This window comes from Petaurus breviceps, unplaced genomic scaffold, assembly GCF_028583685.1.
Source record: "Petaurus breviceps papuanus isolate PSGF00001 unplaced genomic scaffold, PetGlider_PUasm1.0 90919, whole genome shotgun sequence".
NCBI classification, from domain to species: domain Eukaryota; kingdom Metazoa; phylum Chordata; class Mammalia; order Diprotodontia; family Petauridae; genus Petaurus; species Petaurus breviceps.
In genome coordinates, this window is record NW_027187378.1 from 18,047,846 (window position 1) to 18,064,808 (window position 16,963).

Below are 16,963 nucleotides of genomic sequence, written 5' to 3' on the forward strand. Positions count from 1 at the left end.
AGTGCAAACACAACTGAGCCTAAGGGAAGCAGAGGAAGAAGTCGCCGCCGCGATTCACTTGACCATTTTTCCACCTCCGTTTTGTTCTTTTTTTAGAAAAACAAAATGTCACATGCCTATATAGAATACACAGGGTGGGAGGTTGGGCGTGATTTCAAGAGCCTTCCCTTTTAGGACTAACTTAAAAAATTTCTTTCAAAATTTAGTTTTAGTTAAAAATTTTAGTTTTCATTTGGCAAGGATTTATTCTCTATTTTTTGCTACGTAATTATAAATAATTTGTTATTTACTCACACTTTGGGGGCCAATTTTATTTCATCCAAGCATGCAAAACCTCTGTATTCTCAATATTCTTACAATGTACAGAGAACCAGGAGATACTTTAACTCTAAGGAGTAAGGACTCCTGGCTTTTCTGGCTTCCTTCTACATTGAGCTAAAAGACTGAGGTATTTTTCCCACCCATCTCCTACTGCTACCCTGCACCCTCCGGACCGAGATTACTAGATAACTAGAAGGTTACAGTCTGTATGCTGCATGTACATTTTTTTTAACCCTTGTTTCCTCCATGAGAATGTAAGTTTCTTGAGGTTAGGGACAGTGTCTTTGTATCCTGGAGGCTTAGTCAATTAACATTTCGGGCTAGGGAGACCCCAGTTCAAATATGGCCTTAGACACTTACTAGTTGTGTGACCCTGGGCAAGTCACTTACTCTGTTACAGTTTCCTCAGCTATAAAATAGGGATATTAACAGTGCCTGCCTGTCTGAGGACCAAATTACATACTATTTATAAAGCACTTAGCACAGTACCTGGTACATAGTAGGCACTATATAAATGCTTACTCCTTCCCTTTATATATTAAGCACCTACTGTATTCCAGGGACCTTGCTAAGTGCCAGTGCCTGGTACATAGTATGCAATTAAATGTTTCTCAACTTTACCTTCATGCAACTCTACATTTTATTTGCTCTCTAAGAAGTGTTTTCAGGTTAGTACCAATGCTATCCAACTCACTGATCCAAGAGCCTAGCATAGTGCCTGGTACATAGAAGGCACTTAATAACTATTTGTTGATTGATTGATCTGAGTTTTTTTGTTTCTTAAAGTTGACTTAATTTAAATAATTGAGGTCATAGTTTTTTTTTTCTTATATTGTTCACTTCGGGTCTGTTTTGTTCACTGTGTCACAATACAATTTTCCCACATATGTCCTATTTGGGAGACAAGGTAGTACACTGGAGAATGCATTAGTATTGAAATCAGAGAACATGAATTCAAATCCAACCTCCTCTGCTTCTTACCTGTGTGGCATTAAATACACCTTGTACCCAATCGGACCCCCAATCAATTAACCAGTCAATTAAAAGGAGTTTAATTTTTAAGCCCTAGACAGCCTGACCTCAACCTATGATTCCAGCCTCATTGGATGTTGCTTCCCACACTTCATTTTAAGATCCAATCAAGCTAGCCTTCTCTTTGTTCCTCACATATGACTTTCCATCTCCTATGCCTTTACATTCACTGTCTCACATGTGGATTTCACACTGACACCCCCCCCTCTTCCCCCGCCAATTTCACAGAGATCCTCTCTTTCTTTAAGACACAGCTCAAGTACCTGGTATTTGTATTTGTTCACTTCACATTTATGCTTCATGTGGACTTGTTGTCTCTGCCATTAGAATGCAAATAGGGCATTATTTCTTTCTTTCTGCCTGTATCCCCAGCATACAGCATAGAGAAATGAAGTAGGAAGCTATTGCAGTAATCTAGGTAAGAAGTGATGAAGGCCTAAAATAAGGCAAATGTAAAAATAACAAGATTTGGTTACTGAAATGGAATATTATTGCTCTTTAAGAAATAAGATGAATGATTTCAAAGAAGTATGGGAAGATTTGTACGAACTGATACAGAATCAGGAAAACAATTTCTGAAGTAACCACAATGTTAAAATAACAACAACAAAAACAAAAACAACAGTTTTGAAAGCTGTTAGAACTCTATTCAATACAATGACAAACCCAGGAGCCAGAGGGTTGAAGATAAAGTATGCTACCCATCTCCTGACAGAGTGGTAATGGACTCACAATGTAGAAAGAAACATAGTTTTGAGTATGATCAATGTGAGAATTTGCTTTGCTCAACTATGCATATGTTAGACTTTTTTGTTGTTGATTCTCAGAGTGGGAGGAGAGGCAAAAATAAATGTTTGTTAGTTGAAAAATAAAAATAGATCTGGCAACTGATTGGATATGTGGGGTGAGAGATAGTGAAAGGCCCAAGATAATGCCAGTTATGAACTGGAGACTGGAAAGGATGGTAATACTTGTGATAGAAATAGAGAAATTTAGAAGAAAGGAGGGTTTAGAGCGCAAGAAAATGAATTCAGTTTTGTACATGTTGAGTTTAAGGTGTCCTTGGGACATCTAGTTTGAAATATCTAATAGGCAGTAGGTGAGACGAGTGAAGCTAAGAAGAGACTGACTGAGGTTAGATATGCAGAACTAAAAGTCATCTGAATAGAGATGATAGTTAAGCCCATGGGAGATGATGAGTTTGCCAAAAAAGAGAGTAAAGAGGGAGAATAAAAACTAGGATGGAATCTTGGGGCATAGTGATAGAAGGCATGATGTGACTAATAGACAAGCAAATGAGACTGAGGACACTTGTCAGATAGGTGGGAGGAGAACCAGGGAACAAAGAGTAGTGTCGTGAAAACCCTTAAGGTTTAGAGTATTAAAAGGAGAGGGTAGTTAAAAGTATCAAATGGGGCACATTTAGGGTTAGGATTGAGAAAAAAAACATCAGATTTGTAAATAAAAGGTCATTAGTAACCATGGACAGAACAGTTTCAGTTGAGTGATGAGGTTGGAATCCGACTTCCAGGGGTCAAGGAGTAAGTAAGAGGAGAGGAATGGAGGCAGAGTTCAGACAATTTTTTCGAGGACTTTGGCTGAGAAAGGGAAGCTTAGGGGGGGTGGTGCAGGTAATGGAATCCTAATAAAACTGCCCCCATCCCCAATATTCTAACTTCATTATAGGCCTGGCCCCACTGAATAGCAGGCCCACTGTACCTACCTAACACCTCCCCCCCCCACCATTATCCTAACTTATTGGTGTATGCTTCATGCTCACTGGAACAACAGTTGTGTCCCTGAACTCTTAGTTCCCAGAGAAACAACAGGTGTATCCATGTGATGGGAACCCAGCTACTGCCTCTACCAGGTCTGCCCCCCAGACCTATTCCCACAGAAACAGGTGTGTTCTTGTATTCAATCACAATCACATCATCCATCTATCCCAAGACAAGACCCCAATCCCTAACTATCTGTCTTAACCAGACAGGACCACAGTAGCTAGCCAGTTGAAGGTCAGAATGACCAGCATGTTTAACCACTAAACCATAGATGGGACCCCTCCTCCATTACCTAATCCCTTAATAAACTCCTGCTGCCTTTTTTTTTAAGCAATTAAGGTTAAGTAACTTGCTCAATGTTACAGGGTCAGTTATTTCTGGGTGTGGTGCTAAGTATCTAAGCCTGGATTTGATCCCCAGGTCATCCCGACACTGGAGCCCGTGTTCTTACTCGCTGAGCCACCTGGCTGCCCCTTCCTCCTGCCTTTTTAATATTAATGATATTCCTCTATTCTGTGTAAATTTCTGTTATGTAATTGCATCTTTACCCTATAAAAATCCATCTTGCTATCTCTAAAGTTGCTGGTTCCTCTTGGAATTTAGCCCTCTTCATGAGAGGTGTCAATCTCAATAAATGCCTATATTTGGATTATAGGTGGTCTGATTGAATTCTTTGAGATGGTTCCACTACAACACATCAGGAAACCACAACAGTTTTGGGGTGGGCATAGCCCCCACCTCAATAGTTTTTGGCGTCCCTGGGTTTAAACTGCAGCACAGAGATGGTTAAAAACTAGTGTAAAAAGAGGAGATTAGAGTAGATTACCAGGAAGGTCCCTTCAAACTTCAGATCTTTGATTCAGATCCTATGAGTCTTTGAATTTATCACATTGTTTATTCTTTATGGAGCTGTAATGCTCTATTCACTTGTAAAATTTATTCATCCAAATTCTTTATTTCCCATGAAATACAAATACCAGGTAAAGTTAATGAATTTTGTCAGTCATTTATATCTAAGTATGAATGTGTTTAATAGTTGGGAGGAAAATAGATGAAGAAAATGGGAAAGATCTATAAAAATTTCTATAACAAATTGCTTTCTCTGTCTATAATAGTGGTGCCCTTACTTTTGAACTTTTAATATTACAGTCCCTAATATACTACATAGGATCACAGTATCATTGATTTAGAGTTCAAAAGGATCTTAGAGGTCATCTAGCCTATCCCCTCCCCCATCATTTTACAGATGAAGAAACTGAGACCCAGGAAGGTTAAGTAACTTGCTGAAGGTGATAAAAACAATTAGTAAAAGTGGCAGGATTTGAAACCTAGACCTCTGATTTCAAATCTAGTTAGTAATTTCTGTTGCATTATCATAGTGATGGTGCTAAAGGAAACAGAGATGGTAAGAATAAGTAGATTTGATGAAGCTTTGATAAAGGCAACACAATTTTGAGGGCATTGAGTAATCAGATATTGAAATATCTGAATGAAGAAAAGATGCTAAATGCTTAAAAAAACCACACAATCTAGCTTCAATCACACCACAGGCCCCTAGACTCAGTCATAGGCCCCACTGAACAGCAGGTCCACTATCCCTAGTTAGCCACCGCTCTCTGCCACATTATAGTCACTGCCCCTACCTAGCCAATCCCCCACCCCCATATCCTAACTTCTTCATATATGCCCACTGCCTCACCAGGACAACAGTTGTGTCCATGAACTTATATTTCTCATAGAAAAAGCAGATATAGCCATGTAATGGGATCCTAGCCACTGCCTCTAGTTAGCTACTATTCACTGGTCCATTCCTCATGAATTCTTTTCACAGAAACAGATGTGTGCACGTACTCCACCACAACCACATCCATCTCATCTCAGACAGGACCACAATACTCAGACAATCAGAAAGCACTACCACCGGGATGCTTGAGCAGGATGTGAACCCCCAAACAACAGAAGCAACTTTCCCTAAGTACACACCTGTGCAGTAATAGCAAAAGCTGTCCTTTAGGTGAACTTATGGCATAGAGAGGCTTATTATAATATCATTATTATACATCCAAGCCCTCCCCACTATGGGTTTTTATGTATGCATTGTGAATAATTGCATACAAAGTTCCACTAAGGCTGGGACCCCTTCCCATTACCTAATCCCTTAACAAACGCCTCCTGTCCTTTTAATAATCTTAATTTCTATTGTGTAATCAACATCATTATACTATAAATTTGCCTGTGTTGTCTTACTAAGTTGCTGGTTCCTTCTGGAACTCAGCCTGTTGGAGGTATCATTCCAATATATGCCTGTACTTGGATTAGAGGTAATGTGACTGAATTATTTGAGACAGTGCTCCTACAACACACCATGAAATCGAACCAGTACTAATTTGGATGTCTAATTTCTTGTCTTTACAATTATTAGAATAAAGGGTACACACCTTGAAGGCATACCTGAAGAAGTTATGAGAAGGGACTAGGCAGGCTTTCACAAATGTCATTCCACATCAAACCGCACATTTACAATTACACAATTGACTGAAAGTTATAATGATTACATGATACCATCATGTTTACTTATCATGACAAAAAATAAATAAATATTACCCTATAATTGACAATTCAAAAGAGAAGCTCTTCCAGTTAGGTATCTGCCCTTTATATACCAAAATCATGAGATTCTTTGAAAGATATATCAAACACAAACAACTTTGTTCTATGATTCTTTGATTATCCATATCAAATGAAGTATAAAAACAGTTACATACTCACCAAAGGGAGTCATTTACAAATTAAAGGGGCTTGCTATTATCATGGAGAATGTTGCATATGAAGACAGGTCTTCTTGACTGTTAATCTATATACATATATGAAGAATATACATATGCATATATGTATATGAATATACATATATTACATATATGAAGAAGGTACATACTAAGTGTTTATTGCATTAAATTTGCTGAATTGCACATAAGAAACGGAATCTAAGCAAGTTTAATTATTATCTAGGGAAGTAGGATTCATTCAAATAGGTATAGGGAGCACTTGTAATTTGGGATACCTTTCTTTGTATGAATCTCTCCTTGTCTTTGATACCTCATTCTCTACCCCTTCACAGTGACCTTGGATAGAGATCAATTAATAACTGTCACATCGAGGCAGTTGTTGAGAACAACTGAAAACTTTTGAAAATCCTGTACTTTATTCAGGTTGCCAGGGTGGAAAAGACTGGAACCTTGGCTTGAAGTGACCATTCTTTCATATCAAGATGGAGAATTAAAAAAAAAATTAAGAGCAGATTGACATACAGGTTAGAATTTAGAGAACCAAACTTCAAAGTGTTCAGAAGGAGGATAGGTGGGATCTCAGATTAAAATTCTAAAGAAGGCTTGTTTAATCAGCTTCTACCTACTTAATGGAGGGTAACACGTTTAGAGAGTACTAGTATTCTCAGCATTGGAGAAAAAACAATTGGATTGGCTTTTGAGAAGTGCTAGGAGGGCTTCTGATATAGTCTGTGTGTGTGTGTGTATATATATATATATATATATATATATATATATATATATGGTTATATATATTCCAGAGGGAGGGAGGGGGTACAGCTACAATATATAAAAAGACAGAAACATCTACTTTTTTCTTCTTTTTTAGCAGTTAAGAGAGCCTTGGTAACTTTGGAGAGAGGATGTTCAATTGAACAATAAGAAGCCAGTTTGCAAAAGACTGAGAAGTGAGAAGAAAGGAAGTAGGGGCAAAGAGCATAGATGACTTTTTCCCCAGGAGTTTAGTTGTGAAAGGAATTTTTAGGGTTAACAGTGACCAGTTTCCTAATTTGTAAAATTTGGGAATCAGACTAGATGATCTAAAAGGTCCCTCCTAGTTTGAAATTTTCTAATTCTTCAATCCTTTTGTTATCATCCCTCAACAAACGTAGACTCAACAGCCAAAATATGCCCAACTTTGTGATGGTCACTATGGTGGACACTGTAGAAGGGGAAAATGTAGTTCCTGCTCTCTAGGATCTTGAGACACACATAGGAAAACAAGACTAATTCACAGCTTACAAAATGCTAGAGAAAGAAACAAAACTATATAATCAAGTGTTAGGTTGTGTAATTCAGGCAATTGAATGCTATAGGAGTAGGGATAAAAGTGTCTTTGGGAAAGCCTGAAGATATAGATTTGCAGGGAACAAATAGAGAATGTTACAGGAAATCATTCGTTAAAGAGAGTTGCTGATCTCTAAATCTTTTCTAGAGCTAATATTCCAGGATGCTAGACTGAGTATGTCTATCACATGACTTTCCAACTTAACAGGACCAACCCTTGGCAAAACAATTGGGTAGTAGGAAAGTAGGAAAGTTAGAGGTGATAGGTGAGACATGTTAGCAGAGTAGGGATACTATGGAAGACTGGAAAGAACCAACTTTGAACTTTTGTCTAAATCTTCTTGTTTTCTCTGCCTCCCTCTCATTCCCTTGGATATGTCATAGGCTGGCAAATCTGGGAATGAGAGTTTAAAGGGTAGGATTTTATTCCCAGCCTTACTTCTAACTCTATGTGTGTGCTTAGAGCAAGCTGTGTAACCTATCTGTGCCTTATAAGGATAAGGATAAATAGAGCTGCTCTGTATTTCCCTTATAGGATTACCATGATACTTATAAATAACTTGTGATTATTATTATTAAGTCATAATGCTTATGGGGCCTTGATGCTAACAGGGACAAGGCTGGGGGATGAGTCTGGGTGGGTGGGGTTGATCCTCATGTATAATATAAGTTGGAATGCCTCTGTTCTTTGAAGATTGTAGCAATATCTTCATATACAATGTGCTCTGCTGGTCATATACTATGTGTATTCCTTGGTACAAATCTAGAACCATTACTTGAATATGCCCTCTTGGGGCAGGGGCTGTCATTAACATAGTCCTATATCCGCATAACATAGGTCAATGTTTGTCAATTAATAATGAATCACATTTAAATGGCACTAAAAGCTTTGTAAGACACTTATTTTTCTTTTTGGAGGGGGGAGGGCAGGGCAGTTGGGGTTAAGTGACTTGCCCAAGGTCACACAGCTAGTAAATGTTATGTGTCTGAAGTCACATTTGAACTCAGGTCCTCCTGAATCCAGGGCTGGTGCTCTATTCACTGTGCCCCCTAGCTGCCCCATTGTAAGGCATTTTACATTCATTTTCAACCCTACCAGGGAGGTGCTATTATTCTCTCCATTTTGCATATTGAGGAAACTGAAATTTTAAGTGACTTGCTCATTGTCAAACAACTAACAAGTACTGAGGAGGGATTCAAAAGTAGGTCTTTCTGATTCTAAGTTGATTCTTAGCCCACTATACTACATTGTCCCAATATTAGCACATGGATTCTCAAAAGAGCCCCACCACTCAACTTTGGAAGTCTTCAGACAAAAGTTGGCATGTTCACCTGAGAGGCATTATGTAATATTTTGTCAAGTTTAGGGTAGGCCTGAGTCTTGTCTAAGAAATAGGCATGAGAGAGGAGTATAAAAAGAGAAAAGAGAAAAGGAAAGAATATGAGAATAATTCAATTTGAAGGGAATTTCAGTTTTGGGAAAATAAGAGGGTAGGACAATCAGGACTTTTTAATCAGTGAATCTGATTCATGAGGCAGAATTAAGGGGGATATTGGCAGGAGCTGAAGACCTTCAGCAGCAGATGGACAAAAGAGCTTAGTTTCTAGTTAATGAGAATAAATCTTCAAAATAGGAAGCTGGCAGCCGGAGCAAGTTCCTTCCTCATTTGATGTTATTTCACTGACCTTGAACTTAAGGTGTCAAGCTGTATGTTCCTATAGTGGATGAGACTTAACTTAGCTATACAAATTCATGGGTCGGGCTGTAAGTAAAATGACCTACCAATGCCTCAAGTTCCTCACTTTCTTATATTTATTTTGGTTGCTGGGCTTAGAAGGATAGGGTCACTCTCCTCCTCCACCAGGACTTTCTCATCTCTGAGCCCTGGCAAACCCAGACCAGGGTCAGTCTTGGAAGGAGACCTGGCTCTACACAAAAGGTCAAGATATTTATCTACTTACATTCCAATTCTTTGTGTTGGCAATCAGGGGAAAATTACTTATTTTTTCTTTTTGCTTATGTCTAGAGTCTTTTCAAAAGGGGAGGGTCTAGAAAAGACTTGAAGTGTAGATAGGGTATTTCTTTTCCAGGAAAGATGTAAACAAGATTCACAAAGTAACATTGACAGAATAATGTGATCAAACAACATTAGCTTATAACTATTGTTAAACTCTTTCCTGTGTTTGACACTTAAACATCAGAACAGGAAAGAAATTTTAGGATTGCGGATTAGGCATTTTATAGTTGACCTTACCTCTATACAAACCATTTCCTCTGATTCCACATCTTCTGGCAAGTCAGATCAATGATTAGGCTCATTTTCCTGTTGTTGGTCATCTTCTCCAGTGTAGAAACTTCAGCTGCCAGTCAGATCCAGCTGAGGGACTCAGGAGATCAGACCTTTTCAATTCTTGAATGCCTCCAAGGATGGAAAAATCCATTTCAGAATCAATATAGTCATCTGTACCCAAGAAAGATGCAAAACAGAAAAGACAACCAGGGGCCCAAGACTCAGGCTAAGCTTACCTAATCAAGGTCCTGCTTTGGCTTCATCAACTCATAGCTGCCATTCTGTCACAATGAGAGAAAAGCAGCCCCTCAGTCACTCTTTGTGAAAAGCTCAGGTTGGAAGTGCTACTTGTCTCCCCTTGAATTTAAAGTTAAGAAAATGCTCTGGAAGCTATTTCTATTTTTGAAATGATGTAGCACCTTGTCTGCCACCACCGTTAGCTATTGGTTGGAGGGAGGATCTGTGTACCATGCAGCACCTGGTGCATCATAGCAAATTGCCAAGACTTTTCGTCATTGAATTACATAGTTTTTCAGAAATGGTCGGTGCACCAGAGTTGGTACCCCATGGGCTATATTGCAGCCAGAACAAATGTGGGGGGAGGGGAAAAGATATCCTCCATTATATAGACAACCTTTAATTGTCATGGATAGATGACCCTCATAGACATTAACCCCAGAGTCTGCCACCATTGAAGTCTCTGGAAAAACTCAGAATAACACAGTGTACCCAGATGGTTTGAATATTTTGGGGAAAAAGAGACTAATTCAGTTATTCCATGTTTGTTGTCCTTCACAGATGAACACAACAAATTTACTCACCTCACATGTTTAAAAGTCAGTGGTTGGGAGGGTGTTTATGTTTCCAGATTTGCAAATTAAAACTAGAAAACCAGCCACAAACTGCTCTTTATTTTCCCACATTCTTTCCTGAGAACAAGATGTGCCAGCCACATTGGAGCTCTCTAGCCTCCACAGGAAGGAGGGCAGTAATCCCTGTCTATAATAGTTGGAAATCAGTTTTCAAGAATTATTCAAGCTAAAATGAATCAGAAACACTCATAAAGGAACCTGCCAGTGGCCTGGAGGGGGAGAGGGGGTGAGGGCACAAAAACAAAAAGCTGAGCCAATAGTGGTTAGACAATTTCGTTAATCCTCAGCAAAATAAGCAAAGCTATTGAGAGGGACTTGGCTATTGGAGGAGTCCTTAGGGATTCCTTCCAGGGGTGGGGAGCCTACAGCCTTGAGGCCATATGTGACCTTCTAGATCTTCAAGTTCTGCCCTTTGACTGAATCCAAACTTCATAGAAAAAATCCTTTTAATAAAAGGATTTGTAAAACTTGGACAATCAAAAGACCATATCCAAGGACCTAGAAGGCCACATGTGGCCTTGAGGCTGCAGATTTCCTAGCCCTGAGTCTAGAGTCTAATAGACTATTATAGGCTTCTTCAAGTTGGAAAAGCAGTGAAAAGACCAATTCAAAATCACAGTGATTAGGTGCTGCTAGGTGGCACAGTGAACAGAACACCAGCCCTGGAATCAGGAGGACCTGAGTTCAAATCCAGCTTCAGACACTTAACACAAAAACTAGCTGAGTGACCTTGGCCAAGTCACTTAACCCCAATTTGCCCTCCAAAAAGCAAAAAAAAAATAAGGAAGCAGAAAAAAAGAGAATAAATTCAGGTAAGTCTATTATATGTAGACATTTTCATCTAGCCAAAAAATATTTTGGACATTTTTTACTTCCAGTGAGCTTAAAATCTTATTCCCATTCAGGAATGATGAGCTCTGAACAACCTATTAATATATTGAGAAATAGATTTGTTCTAGAATTATAGAAATTCCCAAATGAAAATGGAATATTGCAACATAACATTGTACCATAACACATGTCATGGAAGGTTAAGAAATTTATCTAAGAGATGGAGATAAACATATATGAGTGGCTGGGAATTCTTCTGATTCACTTGTCATAAAAAATTATGAGCTATAATTAAGGCAAATATAATGAGGCAGTTACATGGTAAAGTGGTGAGTGTTAGATTTGGAGTCAAGAACATTTGAATTCAAAACTTTACTCAGACACTTACTAGCCCTATGACCCTGGGCAAATCATTTTACCTTTCAGTCTCAGTTTCCTCATATATAACATGGGGATAATAATAGCACCTATTTCATAGGGTTGTTGTAAGGATCAAATGTGATTCTAAAAACAATTATAAACCCTAAAACACTATGTTGTTGTTTAAGTCATTTCAGTCCAGTCTGGCTCTTTGTGGCCAATTAGGGGTTTTCTTGGCAAAGATCCTAGAGGGTTTGTCATTTTCTTCTCCAGCTCATTTTACAGATGAGGAAACTGAGGCAAACAGGATTAAGTGACTTACCCAGGGTCACAAGCTCCTATCTGAGGTTGGATTTTAATAAAGGTCTTCTTGACTTCAGTCCTGGCTCTCTATTCACTGTGCTACCTAGCTACCCTCTAAAACACTATTTAAAAGCTATTATTATTATTATCATTATATTTGTTTTTAGAAAAATGGACTGTTCATCAAAGGTCCATTTAATATACCAGGTGATGTATAACTTCATGATGAATTGAAGATATGTGTCAAAGTCTCATGAATTTACTACCAAATTATGTAAAAATAAATGACTAGCAAAAGGAGGGCCAATTGTACATCATATTTTTAAAGATGTAAAAAATTGTATAACTTATTTTATGTCAATACATCTAATTATTTCAATGTGTCACCATTGATTTGCCACCAGTGTAAATGATCTCTAAGCTCCAGTTTTAGCTATAAATGTATGACCCTACTCAAAGTACACTGAACAGTCCTGCACTGGACCATAGGAGATGATAAAGAGGTCACTGACTTTATAACTGGAAGGCACCTTTGTGATCTTATAGACCAGCACCCTCATTTTACAAATAAGGAAATGTGAAATGACTTGCCCAGGATTACAGAGTAAATCAATCTATGAGATAGGATTTGAATTCAGGTCTTCCTGACTCCAGGTCTAGAGCCAGGGAGACCTGGTTTCACCACCTGCCTTTGACACACACTGGTTATGTCACTTTGTTGCTTAATGTTCTAACAACTTTCTAAGACTCAAAATTGCAGAAAACATGCCGACCTCCATTAGTAGAAAAAGTTTCCTTACTTGAGAATTCCCTCTATGGACAATAACACAAGTTGAGTCCCATGAAAGAATTCTTCTTTCTTCACTGTTATAGGATCAGAGAAGACCAGAGGAGGATGGGACCTCAGAGGCCATCTTGTTCTACTCAACAAGAATCCTTTGTAGAGCAAACCCAACAGGTAGCAACCTAGCCTTTACTTGAAGACATTAGGTTAAGTGAAAGGGAACCCACTAGCCTCCAAAACAGGGATAAGTCTCTGTGAGAGAAAGCCTTTTCTTATCTAAAGCCTGAATACCTTTTTTTTAAACTTCCATTCATTCCTAGCTCTGGTCTCTGAGATTGAACAGAGCAAGAATAATCCCTGCTGCTAGATACAGTACTTGAGAATGGCTCTCAGGTCTCTGTATTTCACAGATTACCTAACCCATAGTTGCCTCACCAATAATCTCTTGGCATATATTTGCAGCCATTCTGGGTGCCTTGCACTGGATTCATGGAGGGCTATCAAAATCCTTTCTAAACTGTGATTCTTAGAACTGAACTTAGTACTCCAAATATGGACTAATCAGGGTTTTTACTTGCTGTGACCTGTTCTTTTGAAAGGTCATCTCACATCTAGCATAATCCTGAGCACAAAGGCACCAAGTCCCTGGCCTTCCTTTCCTAATAAAACCTTGTTCAGAAGTGAAATCAGGAATTGATCTTGATGACATTTACCAAATGGAGTGGGAGAGTCCCATTCAGTCTTCTGGTTTATAATTTTAGGCAGTAGTTTTGAAATAGCATATCTCAGTGGCCCCCACATGGCTCCAAGAATTTGAAATGCCACTTCCTACCTCTGTTTTGAGGAGACTCATCTACTCCAGGCCAGGCACTCTGACCACTGTGCAACCTACCTGCCCTGACACCCTCATTGTTTTATTGTCTTCATTAATTAACTGGTGTTTATTGAGTGTCTGTTAAGCACAATGTAGCAAGGGAAATAATGACTATCAGGGGTAGGAATTTGACTAGGCATGTGCCTGCTGAGCAAAGTCTTAAATGTCCAATATCTCTCATGGCTAATTTGAGAATCCATGTACTAATATTAATAAAGCACTAGAATCTCTGGCAGAGATCAGGACTTGCAAATGATAAACCTACACTATTTACCAATGAAACTCCTATGTTCATATCCACTGCAAGAAAGGCTAAGGACATTCTAGGATAGATCTGTTTATTTTGTGATTAATAAAGAATAAGGGAATCCTTCCAGAAAGTTTAACTTGGTGATCCTGAATTTAGATTTGTTTTTGTTCAGTGGCTTCAGTTTTGTCTGATTTTTCATGACACCATTTGTGGTTTTCTTGGCAAAGAGTCTAGAATGGTTTGCCATTTCCTTCTCCAGCTTATTTTACGGATGAGAAAACTGAGACAAATAGGATTGTGATCTGCCCAAGATTGGGCCAGCTACTAAGTGTCTGAGGCTAAATTTGAACTCATGTAGATGAGTCTTCCTCACTCCAGGCCAGGCACTCTGACCACTCTGCCACCTGCCTTCCCTGAAACCCTCATTGTTTTATTCTCTTCGTTAACTGGTGCTTATTGAGTGTCTGTTAAGTGCAAGGTAGCAGGGGAAATAATGACTATCAGGGGTAGGAATGTGACTAGGCATGTGCCTGCTGAGCAAAGCCTTGCATATGATTCTTATCTGATGGAAAGGAAAGATGGTCTGAGCAGAATTCCATGATCTGACTGCGTGTTCTGATAGAGCAAAGTTCCCTTTCACAATCCAGTAATTTGTAACCATGTGGCTGTGACTATCATTTGCTCTTATTTAGTTGTGCAGCTGTGTGTGTGTGTGTGTGTGTGTGTGTCTATGCCTCAGATTACTGTCTAGTTAATCAATCTTTGGCAGGTTACTTAACCACTCTGTGCCTCAGACAATTCTCTACAACAGCCCTAATCACTGAATAGATAATGCCACAGTCAACATGAAAACTGAAGGACCTTATGTATCAACAATGCAGTATTCACAATGCCTATGGTAACTATAAATATGTTGATATGGTTATTAATCACAAAATGTAACAGGATCTCTACATGGGGGACATAGCTAGAACATTTATTCAAATACCAGAAAATTGAGTCCCCAAACCACAAGGTCAAAGCCATCACAGTAGCCATGGAATTGGCACACGTGGTTAATGCAGTAAACACCCACATTCTCAAGCCTTCAAAACAGAACAGGCTACCTCAGGCAAAGATCCTCCTCTCCTCAATCATGGTAACTTCTCAGCCTTCATGCAGCTCATTCCCAGAAGCTCCAGCCCCCCGCAGTTCCTATCCCCGGCAGTGCTCAGCAGGAGTCCTTAGCAGAAATTCTGGTTGGCTCAAAAAAAAGGAGTTCGTGCCACTGCTGCTGCTTCTAGTCACTGTACTAGCTCTAGCCTAGCTCCTACTTGGCTCTGGCTCCTTCCTGCCCCACCCCTTCCTGCTATGTCAGCAAGTTCAAGGGGCATGGAAGATCTTCAAATCCCATTATCATTCCACCTCATCTTAAAAAGGCCAATATCTTCCAGTCCTCCTGAGCTGTATCTGGCCACCAGACCCAGATGGTTTCGGAGGAGAAAGTGATACTTTCTACTCCGCACAGCCCTCTCTCACTTAAATCCAATTCACTTGCAAGTCATGGCATCATCTTCCTGATGCCACACACACACAGAACTACTAAGGCATAAAAGTTGTGGCCTGATGTCAGGCAGTCAACTAGCATTTATTATTATTTGTTAGTGCTAAACTGGGATGCAAAAAACAATCCCTGCTTTAAAGGAACTTTAAAGGGAGTTCCCATGCTGGAAGCTACTTACACTCAGGCAGAGATGCTTTATATTTAAGTATTTCTAAATGCAATTATTTTGCAGATTTCTTGTACTGAAATCCTGAAGGTCCTATTTTAGACCTTCAAGCTAGCATTGTAATATGGATACTTTAGTATTTTAGTAACTAAGTTTCTCAAGTTAGTGCCCATGACAAACCTAATTTTTTCTTAATTTTCATCTTTACAGAATTGATATAGATACTATAAAGAGCTTTGCAAATCTTAAAGCATGATATAAATGCTAGTTATAATGATGACAATATGTTTTCCTTTAAGAATTTTCAACCTTCTACTTTAAGTTCACTTAGGCTGAATTGAAATGAAAACTAAGTGACTCCTGTATATATGCAAAGGAGATGGCCTAATTTTCTTTGACTTAGCAAAATACTCTTCTAAGCAATCTACAAATATGTTGTAATTTTTATTCCTATTTTTCCAAATGTGAAGAATTGATAAGATTTATATAAGGGCATTCCATATAAAATATACAAGTGCTTGGAGAGGGGCACAAAGGACTGCATTTACATTTTTATAACCTTAGTTTACATAGCAGATTTAGAGTTAGAAAAGACTTTAGAGGTCAGCTAGTCCAGTGGTCTTATTTTACATCCCTGATGATGCCTGACTTAGACCCCAGGCTCTGGGCTAACACGAACTAGGCTTAGTCTTGGGAGCAATCTCCCTTTCCCACAAATCATATTTCTTTGGCTCACTTCTTCCTCCTTCTCACTCTCTCCCTCCATCTCCCAGTTCATTCTGGGAAATCTCAGAAGAGCTCAAGTCTAGGTCTTCATAAATATGAATAACAGGGTACCCTGATATGATCCAAGCACTGAGCATACATATCAAGTATAAAATAGCCTTTTCCACTTTTTGGAGAATCCAAAAGCAACATAGGGGTCTCATAGTAGCCCATAAATTGTTGATTTCCTTTCCCTTTCCAATCTGAGTCCCATCTTTCGGCCAAGGCTCATAATAACAACCTGTGGTTTATATACTTTGTGAACTGGAAACACTGCTAGCATTAATGGAAAATAACTTCCTGATAATCTAGTGAGTCCTACTTTCAAACCAGAGTTTTGAGTTTACACAGGTCTTGTAACTTTTTTTTTTTCTTGGCAAAGATACTGCAGTGTTTTGCCATTTCCTTCCCTACCTCATTTTATATCAGATGATGAAACTGGGGCAAACGGGGTTAAGAGACTTGCCCAGAGTTACAGATTTTACACAGATCATGTAGCCTTGTGGAGATCCTTACAGGTATCTAGATTTATGATACAATGCTAAGGGTTTATACTTTACTAGGAGGAAACCAATCTTGGATTTAGTAGAGAGGTAACTCCCTTTGCATTGGACCTGTACTATTTGGATAAGAGTAGCAGCAAGCACCCTAGCATACCCATTGTGGCTGCAAACACAG